The 26,124-nt window shown below is 44.3% G+C and overlaps 1 protein-coding gene across 28 annotated transcripts in view; it reads left to right on the top strand.

Moving 5' to 3' along the window:
* Positions 1–26,124, top strand: part of rbfox3a (RNA binding fox-1 homolog 3a) — a 1,730,437-nt gene that overhangs the window by 1,521,621 nt on the left and 182,692 nt on the right. The window lies entirely within an intron of this gene.

The raw sequence follows: 26,124 nt of genomic DNA, 5'->3' as shown, positions 1-26,124 counted from the left end.
CTCAGACACAAAGGAATTATGAAACTCCTCGAGTAGAAACAGGAGCTCACTAAAGACCTGCCTGCATATGGGGACCAGAAGGTAACATCACCCCAGATAATTTCTCTGTTAAGTTCTTATTAAAAATTAAGTAAAATAAGATCATTCATGCTGTCATTATAACATCATCTTAATCGGCCCATGTAGTCTTGTTTCCAACAGTTCTCTTTTTAACATGGTCTTAAACTGGGAAGGAAACAAAAGGCATATTTAAATGATTGGTAGCATTATGGACTCCGTGTCAATTTGAGGCATTTTGCCCCAGGTACAACAGCTTCCAGGTCAGCTTAAATGTTGATTAAAGCTTTCTGCACTTGCCCTCAAAAACAATGATAACATTTCCCCTCTCAAGCAACGCTGGCCTCTCTTGAGTGAAACTGTCAATTTAGCGCCATATAATGCACCGTTCTATTCCAGGAACTCTGAAGAAATTGTCCACCTCATTCTAATTAGCAAAGCACTTTTCCTGACATGAGCAGAAAAGGAAACTATCAGCTTGAACTGTTTACAAAGCCAGGTCCAAAGCTGAAAGTACTGTGTCCTAACCTGCTGCAGCTTCTGGTCCCCCCTCTGTTTTTAGATATATTTTTACTACAGTGCCAGGGCGGTGTCCAGCACACAGCAGTATGGGGGAGGCTGGGGAGGTTCCATCTGTGTGGAGGTCAACTTATCAGTGTTCGCACTAATACCTTACTCAGCCCAGGAAAAAGGTAAATATGAGGGTGTTCTGTGCATACATCTCTAAAGGAAATTTGCATGTCTCGCTTTTAAACTCCAAAATGTGTACACCCCTCTCCAACTCTCTGCTAATTTATGTTATCTTATGGACAGTTTTTTATGCACCAATCTGTTTCTTGGTCACATCGATACTTGTTTGAAAAACTCAGCACGGTGATCGAGGCAAGAATAGTCAGATTAGCAGCATTAAATGCATTAAGAGGAAATGGGATTTCTTTTTGCTTTGCAAGTGAATTCAAAGTGAATGCAACCAAAGGTGCGATCCCTTTGATTTGAACATAAAGCTGTGCGTGAATATATTGTAGATGTAAGGAGGCAGCACAGTGTGCTTATCGGTTGAAAATCTGCTGACTTGTGGCTTACAGAGAGCACATAGTGATAAGAGTGGCAAGACAGAAATTGAATGGGCGAATGGAAGCCGGAGATGAAGGCAGACAGGAGGGTGAAATTTATGCTGGTCTATTTTGCCACTTTAGTATTATTAGCGTCAGTTTCTATTTTTAATTGTTTTTTGAACCGAAGATGACAGTATATATTTGTGCAATATTTATTTTACATATCCATTATCTGGAGAAGCAAGATAAGTTATAGATTATCAAGAAATACTAAAATAACACCATATAAAGATCTTAAAAATAACTGTCCTCATGTTTATTTCATGTTCCCTTTTCACAACAAGGCTGCTCACATTCAAACATCACTAAGTCAGTGCACACTGAAGATCCATGGACACATTCTCACATCAGAGAGCATTTATATCTATCAATATTCAACTCCTCAACAATAATGAAATGATCACATTTGAACTCCTGACTTCCTCTCCTCCCATCTGTGCTGAAACCCTACAGAGAGGTGTCATTGGCCTGGTCATGTCAGCTCCGATGAAAGGTCCCGCCTGGCGTGTCAACAGATCTTTTTCAGCTATTAACTGAACCATTCTGTGCTTCCAGGGTTTTTTTTATTTTAGGATTGCAGCTCTGCCTCTGCTTCTTCCCCATGATCAGATGTTTCTCTCTGATCTGTGGCGTAAAACAGTGCAGATTATAGTCCAAAAATAATTCAAATTCCAAATCGGGAGGTAAAAGAGGAGTGTGTTACTGCTTCAAGGAGAATTAAATCTTGGATCTTCTCCCCATCCCTAATTAACCCATGATGTGCCACCATTCATGATGGTTATCATGGTAGCTCAGTCAATGGGGCATGGGAATAGTTAATGCACGAATGGTCCATGTTATCCCCTGAACCGGTTTTGATCACCTGAGGGAGTCTGAGAGTTTTACAGAGTTCTCTTTTTCTATGCCTCTCCGAGGAGATGACTCCTGCTGGGGGTCGGAAGCATCTATTCATAAAGCTCCATACATTATGTGTGGGGCAGGTTTGATGGACCAGCTGACCTTTTCCTGCCATGATTATCATAAGCTCATATTCTCTTTGGCTTGGAACAGTACTTGTTAGTGCTTTTCAACGCAGACAGAAGAACATGTTTTCCTGAACAAGGTTTTATCTCAACTAGCCGCTGTACATCACCAAAATGGATGCTATCCCACTAATGATATACTGATTGTGATACATCAGTCCAGAGATTTTCAAATGTTTATTGCCATAAATATTTTATGCCTTAAAACCCTAGGCATTAGCTTGCAATGTGGCGCTCAGGCAAGTCTGTGAAGTGGCATCAATAGGAAGTCAGTTAAAAATTCCTTACCAAGCAACTCTGGGAGGCTTTAGTGATTTTTGTAATGTTTTATAGTTCTCCTGTGGCACGGTCTTTCAAAATGAAATATTGCTGCACTGTGTCATGCTATTTTACAACAAAGGAATTGCACAGGCTTTAATTGTGTAAAGCAACCATGGCCCCTGAGCTGAGAGGGAGCGAGCAATTCAAACACACACAGATAATTTGATTTGGATTGTAACAGGAACAATTTATAAACACAATTTCCCAGTTAGAATCTGGACATGTTAACAATATTGTCCACTGGCAACTCTATTCACATTTGTATTCTGCATTAATATTTTTTCATATTACCAGCTATCTGCAAGTACTCTTCTGATAATCTTTAGTACACACATATAGATGTATACGATTTATATTTGGAGAGGTGGAAGTATATGCATTTAACATGTTGCAGCTGATTGAGCAGGCATTGGTGTATTGTATTTATAAAGGATGACAGGGTTAGCTTTGCTCCAGTTTATTCAGTGATTGTATTGTTCTCTTCAAATACCATATTTGTTTGCCAAACAAAGGGAGCAAAAGCTCTTGGTGCTAAATGAAGGGGGACATTGACAGGAACTGCCATCTTCCCAGATGTCTGGCCTACGATATAGTATTTGACAGATCCAAGTGTGGTGTATGATTATGCCGTCTCTTTTATATCAAGCATATTGTCTTGGGAGAAGCCGGAGAATAAGGTACCACTTGTCGCTCTAGTTTCAAAGCGACAAACCCGCAGAGTGCATAGCTCAGCAAGTTGGAGTGCAGACCACCAATGGGGCCCAACACGCAAGCACCAAAGCTAAACCACCTTTGGTAAACAGGCTGCAATCCAATGATGACAGTTAGATAGTTCTGCTCTGTTATCAGCAGGCCTTCCATTAGGTGAATTAAGGGAACATATTGGGGTCTAACCTTAACATTGCTGCACCCATTAAGCTGAAAATAGGCACAACAATAACCAGTTTAACAGTGCCAAGGCCTTATTACAAGGTAGTTTGAGCACTGTCAAACTGATTCACGGCCCTTTTTTGGGCTAACTGATATGAATGCATTCCAGTATTGAATCCTATGCTGTGAAACACCTGTGGATTATGTAAGGCTGCAAGAGTATGAAACCTTAGGACGGCACAGTGGCACAGTGGTTAGCACTGCTGCCTCGGTGTCAGGGACCCGGGTTCAATTCCAGCCTTGAAATGAAAAAATGAAATGAAAATTGCTTATTGTCACGAGTAGGCTTCAATGAAGTTACTGTGAAAAGCCCCTAGTCGCCACATTCCGGCGCCTGTCCGGGGAGGCTGGTACGGGATTCGAACCGTGCTGCTGGCCTGCTTGGTCTGCTTTAAAAGCCAGCGATTTAGCCCAGTGAGCTAAACCAGCCCCTAATGGGATGACTGTGTGGAGTTTGGACATTCTCCCGTGCCTGTCTGTGCTTCCTCCGGCTGCTCTGGTTTACTCCCACAGTTCAAAGATGTACAGGTTAGGTGAATTGGCCATGCTAAATTGCCCTTTAGTGGGGTTACTGTGTATTGGGATAGAGTGAGGGGGTGTGTCCAGATAGGGTGTTCTTTCAGAGGGTCAGTGCAGACTCAATGGGCCAAATGGCCTCCTTCTGCACTGCAGGGATTCTATGATTCTCATTTGGAGTCATTTTGGACTTAAGTACTGAAATTTTCATAAATTTACTGTATTTGGAGTTTAATTTTAACCTATGTACTCAGTTTCTTAGTCGGGGATGATTTGAGCTGGAAATAAAGAATAATTGGTTTGAAAAGAAGCATGATTAGCCGCGGCTGTTTGGTTATTGTACAAATTTGAGTTAAGCAGTGAAAGATCAATCTCGAGCTGTCAGAGGCCAGTGGAGTGCCCAATAAATAGGGAGCATTGGCGAAGGATGAGGTGGATAATGACAGACACTCACAGGAGTCCTGAGAAATGTTACGTTTGCCCAAGAAAATGAATGGCAGGAAGAATACTATATTAATAGGAAAATAATGGTAAGGAATATCTTGCCTGCTAGAGTGAGGTTGTCTCGTCCTGCACTGCAAAGGAGACCTAAGGGCAGAACTTGTTGCTCCTTCCACAAGGTGTATACTTGGTGGGTCTCTGGCCTGACTCCAAACAGATTATTCCTCCTGCTCCATATCTCCCTTATGATTACATGCATATCCAACCTTTCGATCGCTGTTCGTTTCTTTGATCCAGCTCTCATTCATGTTGCAGGTTACTTGCTTCCTCCACTGCTGCCATTGTTCCTTTAGGCAGCCTCTCCTTGGGATATTTTTGGGACCAATCCCCTTCCCCACCCAGGTCACACACCCCGCCCGCTGCTGCCTAGTCAGCCTGCATATCTAAGCCTGTTTAGATGAGCAATAGAAAATTTATGGGTGGGCACGGAAGCAGTGTTCAACAGAATTATCTGAGTGCATGTGGAAATCTCTCTTTGTCTCCGTTCTAATGAGACATCAGAATTTCAGGCCCTCAGAACCGATAATGCAAGGTGAAATTAGCCAACGTTTGGAAATAGCTAGCTGAGCCAAGGACCAGCAGCACAAATTTGTTCAAGGCATATCGTGTTTGACAAATTGAACAGAGATTTTTCAAAGAATTGACCAGTTGGATCGAAAAAGGTAGATGGGATTTTTTTTGAAGGCATTCAATAAACTGAATCCCGACAGGCTTGGTCCAAATATTCAGCTGTGTGTGTGGTAAGAGAAAATGTAGCAGTACGGGTAGAAAATTGGTTAGTAAACAGGAAGTGTTTAAAATAAATTATTGTTGCATAGATTGGAGAATGTTTGGCAATGGCATGCCTCAGGTGTCAGTGGACATTAGTTCTTGATCTATGTCGATGGTTTGATGTTTGACATCGGATTCTCGGTACGAAGTAGGGGCTTTAGAAAGCAGCAGTGAAAAGATTGTCGGAAGACATAGACCAATTAACAGGATGTACAAACAAGATATGAAAGGTAATACCATGTGGGGAGGAAACCTGGATTTTCCTTTGTGGGCGGAGACCAAAGATTTGCGAGACAGCCAAAAACCTCTTGATTTTTGGTCCAGAAAATCCCACCCGTGGGGGGGACCAGAAAATCCCACCCATGGATTAGTAACATACACTTAATGGAAAGACAGTGGAGGGTGAATGGAGGAATACAAGGTTGACAGGCAGTTTGCATACTTATTTACGGGGAAAGCTGAACATACAAATAGTCCCTTAAGGCAGTGAAAGATGAACCATTGCAAGAGATGACGAGTTAATTTGGAATAGTGGGGCAGGAGAAGGCTGAGGCAATATAGCTGACATAACAAACCAACATGAATGTCCTGTATGTACTTTATCCATTTATGTAGCAATGACTGGTGTCCACCTTGATTTCACTGTATCCTGTAACAGAGCATGAAAATTAAAATACCTTTCTTGCATTAACAACAACTTTAGTGCACTCATCCTGCCGATTGCAGGTGCCAATGAAAGTCAATCATTGTAGTTGGGAGACGTGTGGATCAGCAATGAATGAACAAGGTCTAAATTCATTTCAATTTGAGTCAAACAGAGCAAAGCCCAAAGTGAGAACCCAACCACTAAAATTGCTGTTTCCACATCAGTACAAAGCGAGAAACTGGCTCAGCTCCAAATTTCTCATCTGAAGAAAGAAAATTCAATTTCTGCTTATTGTTCTGCCCTAAATATGATTACTTTGGGTCTCCAGCCCATCCAGATTCTTCACTCATCCCGCTGGCTATGCTTGTTCCTCATTTTAAGAAAAATTAATAAAAGAAACATCAACCATGTTTCACATCACTGATGTGATGGATAGTTAAGGAACATTTACTTTTCCATCAAATATAATAATATTGCTAATCACCATTTTGTTTTAATATCTCATGATTTCTGCATAATTTAACATGATATAATGAGATTTTGATGGTCGAGAGGGTTTGTTTAAGTCTACATTTTTTCCTGGTAGATGTTTCCTTTCTTTTTAGTGCTCGTTAGGTTGGAGGTACTTGGCGGTACAAGATTTTTACATCACTTTATGAGGCTGATTTTTTATGTGACAGTAAGCTTGAATTGAGATGGCTATTTACGTAGTCTGGAATCTCCCCAGAATCTGGTGTTCGCAAGTTAGTGATATCGCAATGCAACTGCCATATTGTAACCGGGAGCTCCCCACTTTCCATCTGTTCAAGGAGAATGCATATTCTAAGGACTGACGTGTTAATCTCTCTGGTTAACAGTTAGCCTCAGTTGCCTCTTGCTGCTGCGTTTGATGCTTTAGAACTTTAGGTTGGTTGCATCCTGTGCAGGGCTCTTGAACACTCACGCAATTCCTTCTTGTGCTGTCACACAAACAGTAGGGCCACCACGATGGCATGGTGGTAATGTCACCTGACGAGTAATCCAGAGACTCACACTAAAGCCCACCAGCTGGTAGAATTAAATTCAACAAATTTTGTTTTCAAATCAATGGTGACCATGAAACTATCATCGATTGTCAGAAAAACCCATCTGGCTCACGAACACCCTTTGGGGATTGAAATCTGCCGCCCTTACCTGGCCTGGCCTACATGCGACTCCAGACCCACACCAATGTGGTAAACTCTTAACTGCCCTCTGAAGTGGACTCTCAAGCCAATCAGTTCAAGGAAATTGGATGGGCAACAGGTACTGGCCTTGCCAGCAACACATTCCACAAAAGAATTAAAACAAACAGTAGCCTGCCATTCCTACCCAGGCTTTATTAACTATTGAGAATATTGAATGCTAAATTTGTTCCCATGTTGAACACTCACCAGCCGCCTCAAAACAGAAAACCCACGAAGAATGGGCAGCTGTGAGGCACCTGTCAGGACATCGATTATCCCTTCTTGTAACATTTGACAGTTTAGTAGAATATTTTTGCCTTTAAACAAGAAGCAGATCAAGCACATGAATTGCCTCAGTCACTTGGGAGTCGACAAGCCAAAAAGCCGGTCCCACCCGGGAGACCCTCCCAGATGTTGAATGTCCCATGTATGTGGGCTTAACTTGGCTGCCACTAAAGCAGATCGAATCGTTTCCACTCATGTATGTGGGCCTAGAACAACATTGCTGTTGAAATGTATGCCAAAGGGAGAAGCGATGTCACAACATTCTGAAGCAGGCAGGATGAGGTTATGACTCAACGAGTAATTTTACCACTTTGCAATAAATGTCATGCCTTTGTGAGTTGTTCACCTAATTTCCATGGAAATATTTAAATTGACAATGTTCTGAGACTTATTGAGCTTTTCCTGCAAACTGGATTTGCCTCCCCTGCCCCCCCCCCCCCCCGCCATTTTAATATTTTTAAGTACACACAAAAGTAAAAATGCACCATAGAAAATGCAGTTATCACCATCAGAAATGAATCGCCAAATCCTAACCTTCCAGTGCTACAAAGAGGTTCTTTGAAAACATAATCACAACAAATTACAGTCTTCCCTGTCCTGACGACAGATCTTGACCCCCACCCCCCACCACCTCCACCCCCACGGCCCAGAAGGAGTCCCCTCTGTTCAACTTAACCAGCATTCACTATTGAGGATCTTTAACCTCAGCCCCAAGAGCTGAGTCTGCAATTACTGTCGGATCATCCATTAATACAGTTCAAACTGTGACAGTCAGACCTCGGGGACCTTCAGAAGCTCCAGCTACCTCAGTGCACAGAAGCTAAATTTCTGCACTAACTAAATTGTCTCTTTTCTTGCTGCTTTCCTTCAAAGCACAGTCTTTTATTCAGCAATCTGCTCAGTTCATCAGTTTTCCCCCTGAGCTTTTTATACATATTTTGCAGTTAAAACATGAGCGGAGGTTGCTGGGAAGCTCAACCTTGGCTCAAATGTTCCTTGTTGCTTGCTTTTGCCAGTATTTGGCCCTGGAGAGGTCTGGTTCTGCGCTGCCAGCTGTACGAAATACAGTTAATCCCAGGCAGGACTCCATTCCTTCTGTTCAGTCCCCAGCGCAGGATATTTCCTCTCCGTTCAGTTTTTTACTTCCCAGCAGGGCCCATTTGGAACGGCGAGGGACTGCCAGTGAAAACTTGGATCGTAACACATTGTCACGACAAGTTGCGGTCTATCTCAACCCCTCCCTTGGGCTGTCACGCTCTATTAAACCCCCGTTGGTAGTGATTTCCCCATTGCAAACAGAGGATGTGTTCAGAAATATTTCATCATTAACTATTTTACTGACGTGAGCCTCGGCGATCTAAAATGTCAATTTGTTTCGTGAAAAGGATGCCCGGGAAAACAAAGGGGTCCCTGTCTGCTGTAAGATACCGACATTGGGCTCACTGAGCACTTGTGTGGCATTTTCCCATCAATAAAAAACTGACAGCTGGTTAGAGCTATTGTTCCGAGGAATAGCAACGTAGTAGTAACCTCAATTGGGCCTACTCTGATATTCTGTACAACAAAACACTCAGTCACAGCCTCTGACAGAAAGCTTTCCTCGTGCTACAGAATTTAATATGTTTCAAAAAAGGTATCGGAAAAATAGACATTGCTTCGTAATCCAGTCTGGATAACTGTACCCCCCCCCCCCCCCCCCCCCCCCCCCCGCCCCACCTCCCTCCCAAAAAAATCCCAAATTGTAGCATTTGCAATTTATTGCTTACATTTTCATATCTGTAATGTTTTCCAATCATCTTTTTTTTTCTCATGCGTTATTGGTGTGATCCACCCAGAGACAACCCTGGCCCTGAGCTTGTCTGGCTTCACTGCTATCACAGGGCACTTTGATTTTGACTTTGTGGAATTGGCAAGGGACTGAGAAGACATGATTAAGAAAGTGTATGATAGAGATTTTCAAATCATCTGTACAAACCTTAAAGAAAGGGCAGGTAGCTTCAACGCTCAAGAGGATTAAGGTAACAATCTTGAAACTTGAAAAGGGAGAAAACCTCAACAAGGGCTAAATATAATCAGGTACCTGTTGCATCGCTACAGAGCATAAACAGTTAAATTATTCACAACGAGGGAGAGAGCTGCAGATGATAATGCTAGGGAATCTAGGGAATCTGTTCAAGCCTCCAGCTCTCTCCAAAATAGTACACTGGTGACAGGGAAAGAGAGCAACACCGAATGATATGTGCCTATATGTATATACAGACACAAATTAAGCAGATGTGAACTCATGTGAGATATAACCCACATATACTTCAAGCAATTTTTGTAGAGTATGTGAACATGTTGGCGAGTGTGGAAAATCAGAAATAAACCATAGAAAATGCAAAAGAGCGCAACAATTCAATCAGTATCTGAAAGAGAACTTTCCTGATTAAGGATCCCATGCAAAGCTGTCATTGTCTGTCCATTTTCACATGTTTTTCCAAAACAGATTTACATGCTGAACACGCAAACACACAGTCAAAGAAATGTACACAAGACTATGTGCACAAGGACATACAGACATGCAAACATACATACATACATAGCTAACTCATCACTCTCATCCATGCATTGTGTGCTGACATTGTGCTGACAACCGAGACCAGCTACAAGTAGGAAGCTTCGATGTGGCACAATGAAATTGTTAGTTCCCAAGTAAGCTGAGAAGTTTTACCTGTGGAAATGTACCTTTGCCATTTCAAGTCTTCCGTTTGAGGAAAAAATGGGCAGTTTATTCTAAATTCATCGAAACCCAAAAGATTGTATAGGAACCAATTAAACCCTGTCCCTGAAGCAAGTCAAAGAATTGATCTTTAGCGATTGTGCAAACCTCTCAGCGGCAGATCAATTTACCCACCGCCCACATCCAGCAGGGAATTACCTTCAAAGCAAATACCATCCGAGGCAGAGTTCCAATATTAGAAGCACAATTCTCCAACCCTTTCCTCTTTAAGTGTAACTTCCTCCTGACAATGTGGGATCACTGAATTTAACTTTTATTATTTTAGTAACTACAGCAGAAGTAACAAAACCTAACACCCCTGTACTTTCAAAATACTTTCACCTCGCAAAGGAAACATGAGACATTTTTTGTTTTTGGGTGTTCATAATAGTATTTCCGTCCTCAAAATGGTTGACACCAGATGCCTATATTGTAACTCTAAAGAATTGATCCTTTGTGTTCCCAGTTTCTGGCAGTTGGAAGAGTTAAACAATCTACATTCAGCAAAGGAAAACAAAGGGTTAATTTTCCACATTGAGCTGTTGGATTATGCGGCATGCACTTCCAGGTGAACTTTTAATAAACAGTTCATAGAATCCCGACAGTGCAGAAGGAGGCCATTTGTCCCATCGAGTCCGCACCGACCCTTCGAAAGACCTCCCTACCTAAACCCAATCCAATGCCCTATTCCTCCAACCCCAGCCTAAAGGGAAATTTATCATGGCCAAACCACTTAACCTGCATATCTTTGGACAGTGGAAGGAAACCAGAGCACCCCAGAGGAAACAAATGTGGACACGGGGAGAATGTGCAAACGCCATACAGTCATCCAAGGTCGGAATCGAACCCAGGTCCCTGGCGCTGTGAGACAGCAGTGCTAACCACTACACCACCATGCTGAAGTCTCCTTGGAAAAGGTTGCATGCACTTTCTTACCTGCACACATTCATTCAACCAAAAGCCAATTATGTCAAAATGGGCCACTGAATGGAGTTTGCAGACGAGAGCAATCAAAATATAGGCAACCTCAGAAATCAATGGAGAACAGAATACCCCGCAGAAGGCTCACACAAAATTCAGTTTATGAGCTTAACCCCAACCACTGCAAGCTTCCTCTGAAAAACCTTGAGGTAAGCTCACTTTTATTTTTGTTTATAGCTTTCCTTGCATCGGAGATTGTCCCATTGAAACCCTCTGCAGCAAACTGAGGTGGAGTGACTTGTAAGTTCACGTGCTCAAAGTTCCATTGTGAGGCACCAAAGGAAATTAATTGATCTTGCAATAAAGTAGTTCAGGCATAACTTAAACAAACCTCATATTTTCAAATAAACTGCTCTTTGTAAATGCATACAGTGCATAATTATCAAATTCATTTTACATGTACAATGTCCCAAGTCCATCTGTCCGAAAATGAGAAAGGTCCAAACTGCAAACAGTTTTGTCGTAGATTACTTTGGTCTTTAAACATTGCGCCCAGGTTTTTTTGTCTGCTTGACAATTTTTGTCTACAATTGCTTGTAGACTTGGGGAGAATGTGCAAACTCCACACAGTCACCCAAGGCAGGAATTGAACCAGGGTCCCTGGCACTGTGAGGCAGCAGTGCTAACCACTGTGCCACCGTGATGCCCATGAACAGCAGCATTTGCGCTAAAGGGCTGCTAATTGAGAATGTGATTGTATATCAGGTTATCTTGAGGTTATCTTCAACCATGACTGTGCAAAGCTAACAACAAATCCATTTGGGTAACCAGACATTTTTGAAATGGCATGTTGGTGAGGCACATCCGGTTGGACAGTTCCAAAATCCAAAATCCAAGCCCAAATCCGCCGCAATTTCAGTCCACACGGTGTCGGATTTTGGCTATCGCGCCTGCAAAGTCATAAACCATTCAGAAGAATCGCAACTAGTGTTTAATATATACTTTATCTTGTTTGTTGATTGAGAGTTTGTCAAGGAAATAGTGGTCTGGATTCTCCGGTTCCCCAGCCGGGTGTTTCTCGGCGGCGCACCCTTTGCTGGTGGCAAGTTTCTGTCTTCCCGCTGGTTGTCATTGGGATTTCCCATTGAAGCCACCCCATGCCACCGGGAAATCCGTGAACGGAGATGAACTGCCGGTGGGAAAAGTGAATCACAACAGCCGGAAAATTCCAGTCAGCGCACTGAATGGTCTGAAATTTTAAATCATCCAGGAATTGGGGAAAGTACCTGCAATATCTAACGTGACAGACTGGTAATTAAATTAAATGAGTGAATGTAGTGGAAACACCTGCGGCCGGATTCTTCGTTCCTGAGATTAAATGTTGATGCCGGGGAAGGATTCGTGGACTTCAATGACAGTAAAACTGGGGCCTCACCTGAACCGATTCAGCGACCATTGAGGGGCTAGCAACGTCGCCACATGGAACACAATCTACTCCAATGAGAAACGGTGCCAGATTCACCGGGTTCATGATTGACACTCAGGAGGCTGACAAACTGCAGCTGCATATGCACACTTCACTCCCCACCCACGCTCATCCCAGCCAACAAGATGGCACTAGCTGCGCTGGAACATGGCCATCCCGTTGATGGGTTGGTTAGGGCCAGAGGGCACCTGTAGGGGGTGACCTGGGTGGACACCCATACGGCCTGTGGCACTAAGTTCACCGTGGACATTCAGCGGCCTGTGGTGTTCCATGCCCATCAACCCCAAACCCTACCTCCTGGCCACCCCCTGCTACCCCCCCCCCCCCCCCCCCCCCCCCTCCCCCCCCTCCACCACCACCCCGATCCGAGCCGAAGCCCCTTGGCCAGCAGCACAATTGTCAGCAAACTATGGGCACTTTTTGTACCCCTTCTCTTCCCCCTCAGCAGCTAGGGCACCTGCTTCATGATTTTTGACAGCATAAGTGAGCCTTGCTGTCTGGAATTCCTCCAGTGGAGGCGCAGAATCGCGGCGGCCCTGGAGAATACCGGTCAGGACCGCTAATGATATGCGTTACTGTATATGTGGAGTGGAACACATTGACACCGCTCTCGAGGCACCGGAGAATTGCAAGTTGGCATGAACCCGTCGCCCGCCCCAGTTTTGGCATCAAAACCGATTCTCCGCCCAATCGCCTTTCCTGATTTTGGTGTCAGCCCATGATGCCTGATGATATGATTTCATTAGTGGTAATCACAAGGAAGAGCCATAATGCCGCACTGTGATCAACCTTTAAATATTCTCAAACATCTTGGGGACCTTGCTAATCCAACTGTGGCCTGCGCCACAGAACGATTCAATGATAACCAAGAAAATCTCATGTCAACAACAGTGCACTGCACTAAATTGTCCAGTGAAGCATGTTTCAGTCGGGGAGAAATAGTACCCAGCAAGTGCAAAGGCTCAACTATGCCCAGGGGCACATGATCAAATTGTGTCATCAATCAGGAAAAACCTAGACGGAACTTATACAACCAAAGTACAAGGATTATGGGCGCGATTCTCCACTACCCACGACGGGTCGGAGAATAGCGGGAGGGCTTTCCCGACATTTTTCCCGCCCTCCCGCTATTCTCCCCCCCCCCCCCCCCCCCCCCCCACGGTTGCTCCATGACACGAATCGCTGCACGCCGTTTTTTACGGCGAACAGCGATTCTCCCCAGGCCGATGGGCCGAGTTCCCAGGCCTTTACGGCCGTTTTCACGAACGCAATCACACCTGCTCTCACCGTTCGTGAAAACGGCCGCAAAGTGCTGTCCCGGACAACCATGGCACCGATTGGCACGGCCGCACCACGGCTGTGCCAAGGGTGGCATGGGCCTGCGATCGGTGGGCACCGATCGCGGGCAGCGGGTCCGATACCTGCGCACTAATTGTTCTTCCGCTGCCCCGCAGGATCAGTCCGCGGGGCAGCTGAGGGGCATGACGGCCGGCGCATGCGCGGGTTTGACGCGTCTGCGTGAAGACGTCATCCGCGCATGCGCGGGTTGGAGCCGTCCAACCCGCGCATGCGCGGCTGACGTCATCGTGCGCGTCAGCCGCCGTGACGCTTGGCGCGCGGACTTAGCGACAGTCGCTAAGCCCGCGATGCCGTGCTTCACGGGGCCACGCAGCTATCCCCGCCCGGGGGAGAGAATCGGGTCCCGGGAGGGGGCGCGGAGGCTGCCGTGAAACACGGCCAGTTTCACAGCAGCCTTTACGACTCGCCGCATTTGCGGAGAATCGCGCCCAAGGCCTTTTTACTATTAAGTAGTAAACATGCCCTATCCCCCCAAAAACTGATCTAAAAGAGAAAATATCAGAAGGATTTGAGCAATGGGTGTGACATGGTTATGTAATTGACATGACACATTCCATGGTGGGAGAGAAAATGTGATGCAGGAACTTACTTTCCCCGGCCCGATGATCATATCTCAATCTCTACTGCTGTTATATTTATGCTGGGTCGAACAGGTAGTGTTTCCAGACAGCACAAGCTCTGACGAATAAAACATTCTTCTTGTGTCCCCTGCTGTGTAGTAGGCCACATTTGGACAATCATCAGAATTATCTAGTAGCTGCTCCATTATTATTGAAGCATCACAAGTTTCTTCGTAATTGTTCTGCAGTGCATCTGCGTAGCAAGCCAAAATTTCTATTGCATTACATGAATGTTGTTCTGAATGGTACAAAGGAAATGTTTCTGATGTTAACATTTTTGTTGGGATAATAATTTGTCTGGTGAAACAGGACAACCTTGCTGTCGGTGACTGCTCTCTCCCCGTCCAACCCCTCTAATTTACAGGACCCGTCCCTCATTGGGGTTGAGCACTCTGATCTCTGGTACTCTGCTGCCATCTTGGCCCTTTCAACCTATTGTAGGCCAACTCTCCTGTGGGGACAAAGAGAAGGCATTGTGAGCTGCACGCTTAATGGATCAGGGAGTGTGGGGCACCTCAAATGGACATGAAGGGGTTGTGCTGGTGTGTGCCAGGGATGCTGAGGTACAAGCAGAAAGACCGGATGTAGGGAGGATGGGAGGTGTCAGCCAGTGAATGTTTGGGGTGGGGAGGAGGGGTTTGGGAATCTGAGGGGTGGCAGGCAGAACTGATGACAAGAGAGAGGTGGTAACTTACCCTTGTAGCTCGGTGGAGGATGTTGCTCTTCTTCTGCCACTGGACAGAGGTCCTCCTTGTCATGCTGCCCGCACAAGTGGTATTGGTGGCCCTGCTGATGGCCCTCTGGCCCCCTTGAGGGAACAGGATGTCCTATCTCGCATCCACTGCAATGGGAAGCCTGGCCAGGTTGGCATTGCCAAAGCTAGGAGTGGGTCTGCACGCTGCCATGCTCGTGTGCTGACTGGGAGTGAATGGTGAGGGAGCACTTGAAAACAGTTCCTCTTGTTAGCAGGGAGACGCTGAGGCATGGGTATGGCAGATCAGACGGTGAGAGAGCCAGCAACGGTGAGAAACTTGTGGATGCTCATTTCCAGCACTAAGTGCCGTTAAATACGGGCTGCAATCTCGCTGGTGTGGCCTTCAGGAAAAACCCTGACAATCTCACCCGAAATGACACTTGGAACTTTTTCTATTAAATCTCACCCTATACCTCTCCAATTTGTTTTGCATGTCATCGTTAATAATGATGTGGAGATGCCAGCGTTGGACTGGGTTGGGCACAGTAAGAAGTCTTACAAATCGGGTTAAAGTCCAACAGGTTTGTTTCGAATCACTAGCTTTCAGAGCACAGCTCCTTCCTCAGGTGAGTTAATAAAAAAGATGTGATTCATTGCTAAAGGGAGTTGTCCATTAACAATGATGAAGCAATTGTCTAATGCTGATCTCTCGACATAATCCATGAAAATACAGGCAAAACCTTCCTGCCTGCATCAAAACCTGTTAAAGTTAGGCGAGTTCACTATGTGGGAAGACTGATAGAATCAGAAAGCTACACTAGTGCCACTGTTCACTGACCAGAATGAAGGAATCCATCTATTGGAGAAGGGAAATAAATAAAGAGAGCATGTGAGCAACAAGTGTTATAATTTGTACAGTGCCGCAAATTATGGGACTGCACCTAAGAGCTTTTATATATTTTTCATAACCCCCACGAGGCCCAAGGGGCAGCCATTTTCGAACTCCCCATGGGGCTGATGGAGTACCAGCTTCCCAGGTAGGGGGCAGAGGCCCACCCAGCTGGGGCTCAAACTGAGCATAAAAACCGGCCCGAGCTGAGGCCAGCGTGCCGGTTGTCCCAATTGGGATGGTGATTTTAGATAGTTAATGCCGCCAGCAGCATATTATTAAAAGAAAATTAAATCTTTTCCTTCCTACCACTTTCTTCTTTGGTCATTAAAGTATTGCACCGAGTAAGACCAACATATGCTCAGTTGTAGGCAGCCATTATTGAAATAACTTAATTCCCACCTCCCTAACAGTGAGGGCAGCAGAGAAGGCATTAGTACAAAATGCTCAGATCTTGCAACATCCCATACTTTTGACAAGATAAATAATAAGAACAACTTTTTACTCCTTTCTTCCTACATACTTTCAATTAACCTATCTGGCTTCTTTCTCTTTACGTCTGGGTATCTCGTTTCATTTCCATTAACTTGACTCTGCTCTCTCAAGATTTCCGACTGTCAAATCTGAACTTTGGCTTTGTCTACCAACTCCACTTAATGGTTGGGACTGTGGCATTGATTGATTTACCTTAATCACAGACCCTGACTCACTTTGCTCCACCAGTGGATTCTGTAATATCGGCAAACTTTCAGTTTCTTTGTGACTTCACCATAGGCTGTTGATTGGAATTTGGTTTATCGGAGGTTTTTCCTGCTCTTCCTGTTTCGGGTTTCCTCTTTCAAGCAAACGATCGACATGGCACTGACGGAGTGTTTCACCAGAACCTCCACCGGAAATGTGATTGTGCCTGGGCTCTTCAGAAAAACTCCAATCACACATCTCTTCCTCAGTAGTTTTTACCATGATCTTCTGACCTGCTCTAACTCTCCAAGTTTCATGCCTGGTGTATCATGACTCACCTTTACTTTGTCTTGCTTTTCTCTCACTTTGCTATTGATGTCAGGCTTAAGCAAACTAAACCTTGTCCTGGGAGCATGTTTAAACACTAAGTTGGTAAGGTAAGCAACCTTTTGTAGTGTGTTATGTTATTCTGTAAGAGAACAGAAAATTGTCTCGCCTGTGTCGAAGACAGACATGAAAATTAATGCCCCCATTGTCACCCGGCAAATTCCTGTGTAGAGATCTCTTCACAACCTGTACACTTGGAGTGCGCTTGACTCCATTCTTACTCAGAAATATTTCAAACTCCTCTGGTGTAAACTGTGGACAATCATGAGTTACTCGAGGTATTGGAGTAAGATAAATTGCCAGCTGACTTCTGAAAACCTCAATATTCTCGGTTCTTGTGGTATTGGGCATAAGCAATATCTATCCACTTGCTCTTGCTATGGACTAAAACAAGGTACTTCAAATAAATTCACAAATGCTCATTCTCACAATTTTATTGGGTTTGACCACGGAATGAAAGGAGCCTTGGTTGGATCATTTATAATTCTGAGACACACTTCACAACTCTCCACCAACCTTTTAATATATTTTGGTATACCAAAGCAAAAACAACCCAGCTATTATTTTCATATAGACTATCCATGTGAGTCTTGATGAACTTCCTCTAGCAATCGCTCCCTAAACGTTGGAGGAATAATGACTCTGAAACCCCATAGGTGACAGCCTTGATCAACACTCTGTGTGTGAAATTTTCATGCCATTTTTCATCATCATACTCTTTAGGCCAGCCTTTCATGACATCATTGAACCCTTCATGCCGGCTCATTGGTCTAAGGGTAAGATTCTTGCTTTGGGGTTTGGCAAATTTGTGAGAGGTCCCGGGTTCAAATCCCGGACGAACCCTTTGATGTTGACCAAATCACAGACAATTGAACACTTTACTGAGCAGCACATCCTTGCGCGTTTCTTCACTAATCGTTCTTGCAGACACTGAAATAACATTTGAGTACATAAAACAAATCAGTAACTAAAATAAATTAGTCTCCATAGGAAATTTCACAAGAACATCTGCATTTACTTGATCTGCTGATTTACAATATTTAATATTGTTATAATGGCTAATTTTACAGTTGATTTACCTCTTGCTCAAATCCTACTTTGTGCTCTCTTCGCACTTCCTGACTGACAGACATACCCTGACTGATCCCTGCTGTAAATAACTGAACCCTGTTCAATTGTATCTTCTCAAACCGATTTCTTCCCATCGGGACAACTTGTTTCCACCTACCACTCCCAATGACGAGTGGTAGGATACATCATCATATTTCACCTGAACATTAACTTCATCTAACTGAAATCCTTTTATTGGAATAAAACTAGTCCATTTCACACCAGTTTTGCATAAGGGAGGTAGAGAGACTTCTTTTCTTTCTGAGATAACAGATACGGCTGCCGATGTATCAGTGATGAAAGAAAGTTGTGAATCTCCGACTTTCATTTCTAACGTGGGTGCTAGAATGATATCTTCAGCTCTATTATTCTCATTTTCCATGTGCTGTTTTTCTTGCTCTCTCACTGAGTACATCTCTTAATCTTCCTGCTCTATAGCATCAGCTTCTGTTTCAATTTGCACCATTTGCGCTATTGAGGTGCAGACACCTTTAGATTTAACATGACCTCGAGCTGGTGCATGGCTACGATCTTGAGCATTACTGTTTCCTTTACTCCTGCATGCTGCCTAAGACTGAACTGCCCACAGGCTTAGCACTTTAACTGGAGAAGGAGAGGGCATTTAAATATTTGGTGGCTACAGTGGCAATGGTAGCATCTGTCAAACTGGCTCTCAAACTGTGAACTTGGCTGCATGGCCTGGGTCTCACTGAAATCAGGTGGACCTACCCAGCTGGTTCCGGAAAAAGAATACCTTTGCAGTTTGCAACAATCTCTTTCTGCCACTTCCATGGCTGTAGCCTCATTGCTGGCCTCCTTCCACATCACTCAATTGCCTTTGCTCAAAAGCTTGGCCTTGATTTTATTCTTCTTTCAGCTTCCTACCAGCATGGTGGTACAGTGGTTAGCACTGTGACAGGGACCTGTGTTCAATTCTGACCCTGGATGACTATCCATGTGGAGTTTGCACTATCCCTTCATGTCTGTGTGGGTTTCCTCCGGGTACTTATGTTTCCTTCGAAAGTCCAAAGATTTAGAGGTTAGGTGGATTGGCCATTCTAAATTGCCCCCAAGTGTCCAAAGGTTGGGGGGGTTATGGGGATAGGGAGGGGGATTGGGCTTATATGGGGCGCTCTTTTGGAGGGTTGGTGCAGACCCGATAGGCCCAATGGCTTCCTTTTGTGCAGGAGGGATTCTATGTGCCTCTAAGGTTGATTTCTATGTGTGAGGCATGCCCACATTGATGAGAGAGCTTCTTTAATACAAGAAAGTAAGCTACAACAGTCTCGCTCGGCAACTGCATCCTTTAACGCAACAGAACCCTCAGTACAATTTTATTCCAAGTCCTACCCTAGTAGGAATGCAGAATTTTAATGATTTAGCATATTCCCCAGTACTGGGATTGTGGGCAAAATTGGTTTGACGCCATCAGAAAAACATTTGGCCCCATCATGGTGAGGGATGCATTTATATTATGCTCATCTCTTTACTTCACTTGTAACCATTTGTCACCTTCTTTAACAATTATACCGATCCTCTTTATTAGGGTTGAATTCCCCCATTGTCCTCAAATATTTTTTCAATTACGTACCATGCTGACTCACTGTGTATCCGAACACGAAACAATCAGTCAAATTGCTCCAAATAACTTTTGGATTTCTAAAACTGTTTCACAGTGCTCGTAAATCCATAATTTCTCAGATGAAATATAAAAGAGAATTATGACCCACCCTCGTCACTATCTTTCTGCTGTGGATTGATTCAGTAAGGCAAACACCTGCTCAGCTGCAGGCAGACATTTTTGCACTAACTTTATTTACACCTCGGCAACACAGGGGGGTAGCAGAGAGGGCATTATAACAAAATGCACAGATCTTCCAATACGCAACCTGAGCCACTTTTCTTGTTTGAACATTAAGACTATTCCAAATGACAATAAAACAGTAAATGTATTTGCTTTAGTCTAAGCAAGCAAATAGGGAAACGGGCCATTCATCATGTGATTGTCAAAACCTGTTCGTGTTAATGCTATTAATGAAGACGCTACGGATATTTGTTTGACTGTTTTATCAAGTAGAAGAAAGTTGCATCTCGTACTTAGCAACATGTGAATCCTCTGAAGATATGCTTGCTCCCTCAGTATATCATTTTCTTTTCATCTGAGAATCTGTTCAAGGACAACATAGTGTTGTTTGTCACCAGACCAGCAGAATATATGTTGTTAGTGTGGGGATTTTTTTAAATTTTAAAGTGTGTCAAGTTGTTGACATTTTTCTGCAGTTCTTTGCCTGTCTTGTCACTTCAGCAACTTTTGTTCGGTTCAAATAGAAAACTAGGCCTCAGGCTCCAAAGGGCTTCTTTTGTGAACAACAAAGGTTTAGTGATGGAAAAAGAGGATTCATTTTGATTTATTGTCTAATGGTTTGCAAACACTGCAAACACTTCTCAACCTCTTTTTTTTGCCCTTTTCTGATATAAGCTCCATGCCATATTGATCATGTTCCTTATCTCTGCTGGTTACAGCTGTAAATCTGAATAATTAAGTTAAGATGCAGTAGATTAGGAAATGCAGCACGCTAATGGCTCAACAGTAAATATATGCAGCTAATGCCATAAAACTACTTAAAGCGTCTTTGCACATGACAATCTGAACACAGGGTTCTTTAGCTTCAGTCTTATCTCCTGTTGGATACGATTCGTCACTGAGTACTTTACAATGACATAATGAAGTGAGACATAGACACCTTGCTGACATGCAGAACTATTACTTTGCTCACCAGAAAAAAAACCCAGTTTAGTATAGAATAGGGCACTCTCATTTGGATAATGGAATATTTGCCTAATTGAAGAGTCAGGACGGTTTGTTTGCTGATATGTCTGGCATTGGCAGGATTTGCTAAATTGCAATTGTAGGAAAGTTTAATGCAGCCATGGATTCAGTGAACATTAATTAAAGAAGACTGTTTACACAGTATTCATAAGGCTGTGCATTCAGACACAATTTAATACAAACCCCCCTAGATATCCACTTTTGTCATTGGTCATTGAATGCCTGTGGAAAATCCACTCTTACACAATTGTGCAGTTTTACTTCCCCAGCAGCAACAGAGTGGACATTTGAATTTGGCAATAGCCATTCAAGGATTCATTACTTTGACAGCTATTTTCGTTCACAACTTGAAATATCTCAACCATTTTATTTTATTTTCCCACTACCTCTTGTGCTCAAATATGGGGCAACATTCTCCATTTGGGGGACGATGTTCTCCCGCCGGAGGTGAATTACAACTAATTTGCCCTCCCTTCAGGAAGCAATTCACTCTGAGGGATTCCTGAGGGAATCCCGCTATCGGGCTGCCATTTTGAGCAGACTGCTCGATAGCGGGTTCCCATGACTGGCCAGACCCCCTCCCCCACATCACAAATCATCCCCCCGCATTGCAAATCAGCCCCCCCACCCCCATATTTTCTAAGTCCCCCTATCCCCTTTCCCCAAGAACAGGGATGACCCAACCGATGCCCATCCCGCTCGACACACACACACACACACATGCACACACACAGACCAACCAGAAAGCAGAAACCTCTCAGGAAACCCACAGAAAAGAGAAACCTTTCAGAAAGCTCCCCCCCAGGAAAGAGCCCCCTGTCTGGAAGCTGGAGAGGTCCAGACAGAGGCAATGAAAAACATTACTGTTGTAACACTCAGCTAGGCAATACACCTACTGGCTCAGACAGAGGAAGGACCACTTGTCAATTCCTGGAAAATGAAAGCGGTGACCTGCATTTAAACCTCTCAGATCCTTGAGCTGCAAGCCATTCATTCATTCCCTTTACTGGGCTGTGATTGACAGCTTACACACAAAGCTGCGACCTTGCTTCATTCATGTTCCTTTATGGTCGAGTAATTCAGTAAAGAGAATGAATGAATGGCTTGCAGCTCAAGGATCTGAGGAATTTAAATGCAGGTCACCGCTTTCACTTTTCAGGATCGGCATGTGGTCCTTCCTCTGTCTGAGCCAGTAGGTGTATTGCCTAGCTGAGTGTTACAACAGTAATGTTTTTCATTGCCTCTGTCTGGACTTCTCTGACCACAATGTTTACAAACACCAACCATATCAACGAGAGTGAAGTGCTGTCAGTTTCCAGCTGAACACTTCATTCCTTGAAGAGGGTGATTGGAATACACTTAACTCTCTTTGAAGTGCTTGATGATTGTAAACATTGCGGTTACAGTTACTTTACCAGTAAGGAAGATGAATAAAGTAAGGCTGCAGCTGTTTGTGTGTGGAAGCTGTCAATCACAGCCCAATAAAGGAAATGAATGGCTTGCAGCTCAAGGGTCTGAGGAGTTTAAATACAGGTCACTGTTTTCCAGAAATTGACACATGATGTTCCCCATGTCTGAGCCAGCAGATATATTGCTCAGGTGAGTGTTGCAACAGTAATTTTCTTCACTGCCTGTCTGGACATCTCTCTAGCTTCTTGACAGGTTTCTCTTTTCTGGGGGGCTTTCCGACAATTTACTCCTTTCTGGGGGGTCTGTGTGGGGTTCCCTATTCAGGGGGTCTCTGTGGAGTTCTCCTTATTTTGGGGTCTCTGTGGCTAGTCTCCCTATTTAGGGGGTCTCTGGGGTGTTCTCCATATTTAGGGGTCTCTGGGAGGGCAGGGGGGAGTGCCTTGTGAGGGTGGGGTGTGATTGTCTTGCATTATGAGATGGTGGGGTGGCCCTCAGATGGACATTGGGGCAACTTGTTAAGGAGTTACTGCTTGACCCATGGTGAGGTCCATCACGTCAGGACCGTGCTGGACAATACTTGTCGTGATTCTCGCTCACATGGTTTCCTGACCAAAAGACCGGAGAATCACACGTGCCCGGAGAATATGGTCCCACCCGCTAAGTGGATGCAAATGGGTCAGTAAGACCACCTGCAACCATTTGCATCCTCCCACTGGCGCACGGGAGCAAACCTCGATCCCGCTGCCACTGGGGGGAACCAGAGCATCGGCGCCAATCCCGTTTTTTCCACAAGACCCAATTCTCCACCGCATCGGGAAGCCCCACTACTGCCGGCGGGTCGTCCAAAATTACACCGATGATTTCCTGAGCGGTATCAATCCTCCAGCACATTGTTCAGGTGTGAGCATGAACCAGTGAATGTTGGCACACTATTCACACATGGAGGACACTTCAGCTGAGCCAACTCCACTCCTGCGCAGACACCAATCCTGACACAGGCACAAGGATCACTGGATAGTGATCAAGAATTTTAATCGAGTTTTACCATGTCTCACAAAAATGTCTTTAAATGCTTCAAAAATGCATAATTTTTAAAGGTTTGCCTGTCAAATGCTTCACAGCTCCAGGGTCCCAGGTTCGGTTCCCGGCTGGGTCACTGTCTGTGCGGAGTCTGCACGTCCTCCCCGTGTGTGCGTGGGTTTCCTCCGGGTGCTCCGGTTTCCTCCCACAGTCCAAAGATGTGTGGGTTAGGTGGATTGGCCATGCTAAATTGCCCGTAGTGTCCTAAAAGTAATGTTAAGGGGGGGTTGTTGAGTTACGGGTATAGGGTGGATACGTGGGTTTGAGTGGGGTGATCATTGCTCGGCACAACATCGAGGGCCGAAGGGCCTGTTCTGTGCTGTACTGTTCTATGTGAAATGTGCCAGACAGCTATTTTGAAAATCAGAGCAAGAAGTTAAATTATCATTGAATTGATTTTAGTTGCGGAAAAGATGTCCAGCATATTCAGAAAGTTCCCTGCTCTTCCTTAAATGCTATCATGTGTTATTTGACATGTACCTGAACCACTGGTTCAGACATTGAAAACCTCAAATCTGTTGTTTCATGCAAAGAATAAGGAGAATGGGCAATTTATTTTTTGCTCCATAACCCAGAAATAATGAGGCCAACAGTAGAGAACCAACTGAGATGAGCTAATCAAAACAGACCACAGGTTGAACCTTGGTCCTTCCTGAGATTGTGTGGATGATATGTCCATCTTGTCAATCGGGACATCTCTGAAGGGTCCTTTGTTTTACAAAGGTCTGATAAGACTAAGAACACTTATTCTGCTTATGATGGAGCTGCTTTACTCTCTCTGCTACTACAACTCTTTAAACAGGGCACACATGGTGTCAATCTCACATTCCAAGATGACAGCACGGCAACTAATTGGTCCAGTTTCATAAATGCTGCATCTGAAAATTGAGAGAGAATGGGAGGGATACCAGATGATGGTAACCAATTAGCCCACACTTGTTTCTGGGAATTAAGATTGAAGAGTAACAGGCCCGTGTGGCCATAATTTTGGAGAATTGGCTCAGTGGTAGCATTTTCTTCTGAATAAAAAATATGTAGGTAGGTTCAAGCCCCTCTCCGGAGACCTGCGCACAGAATCTGAATGGCAGCGCTGAAGAAATGATGGACTATCAGAGGCACTGTCGATGTCCAATGTCTGTACTGATATTATACTGGTACTAACTCATGTTCATTCAGTTGCTGTCGGTGGGGGGGGGGGGGGGGGGGGGTCGGGCTGAACAAAAAATATTTTCCAAATTGAAATTGTGTTTACAATGTTTACAATTCAGAAATTATACAAATAACAGGCCAATTTAAATTTTGAAATTTGTGACTTTTTTTAAGAAAGGGTTATGGGAAGTTGGTTTAGGATTTTCTGGAGTTACCAATTTTAGTAGGAATAATTCACTCTGGACCTAGTGGGGAGGGCAGTATGAGGATTTCCCTTCCAGAGTCGAGAGGGGTGAAATTATGTAGATTTTTTTTAATGATCCACGAATATGATGGATTTTTTCAAGTCGGGATGTTGAAGGGGAAGAAATAATGTCTGATTGCAGCCTGATGGGTTAAAGAACAAAGAAATGTACGGCACAGGAACAGGCCATTCGGCCCTCCAAGCCTGCACCGACCATACTGCCTGTCGAACCTAAAATTTTCTACGCTTCCGGGGTCCAAATCCCTCTATTCTCACCGTATTCATGCATTTGCCAAGGTGCCGCTTGAATGTCACTATCGTACCTGCTTCCGCCACCTCCTCTGGCAGTGAGTTCCAGGCACCCACTACTCTCTGTGTAAAAAAACTTCCCTCACGCATTTCCTCTAAACATTGCCCCTCACACCTTAAACCTATGCCCCCTAGTAATTGACTCTTCCACCCTGGGAAAAAGCTTCTGACTATCCACTCGGGTTTTGGGTCTTTTCCAGTAGTTAGGAGTACGGGATGTATTCAAGATATTTGCACTATCAGTGAGAAATTCTGGCCATCAACTGGCATTACGGTAGCACAGTGGTTAACACAGTTGCTTCACAGCTCCAGGGTCCTAGGTTCGATTCCCCGCTGGGTCACTGTCTGTGTGGAGTCTGCACGTTCTCCCCGTGTCTGCGTGCGTTTCCTCCGGGTGCTCCGGTTTCATCCTACAGTCCAAAGATGTGCAGATTAGGTGGATTGGCCATGCTAAATTGGCTTTAGGTTACGTGGTGTCATGAGGATGGGGTGGAGGTGTGGTCTTAAGTGGGTGCTCTTTCCAAGAGCCACTGCAAACTCGATGGGCCAAATGCCCTCCTCTGCACTGTAAATTCTATGATCCACATTTGGATATTCTGAATAAAAAGCATGAGCTCAAATTGATTTTGATGGCGGTCCCTAGAACTTGAACTGTTACTTCTCGGCTTCACTGCCTGGCTTTCACTCGTGCCAAACCTTGGCTATGTCCTGCATTCTCAGATCCTGAAGCGCTTATCAATAAACCATTATTGTCAGCCATCCCTACAATGTTTCTCAGAGCTGTCAGTTTGGAAATATTTGAGTTAATGTTTACATTTGAGTGCC

The sequence above is a fragment of the Scyliorhinus canicula genome, chromosome 18 (assembly GCF_902713615.1).
Source record: "Scyliorhinus canicula chromosome 18, sScyCan1.1, whole genome shotgun sequence".
In the NCBI taxonomy this organism is placed as follows: domain Eukaryota; kingdom Metazoa; phylum Chordata; class Chondrichthyes; order Carcharhiniformes; family Scyliorhinidae; genus Scyliorhinus; species Scyliorhinus canicula.
This window is presented reverse-complemented; position numbering and strand designations above follow the sequence as displayed.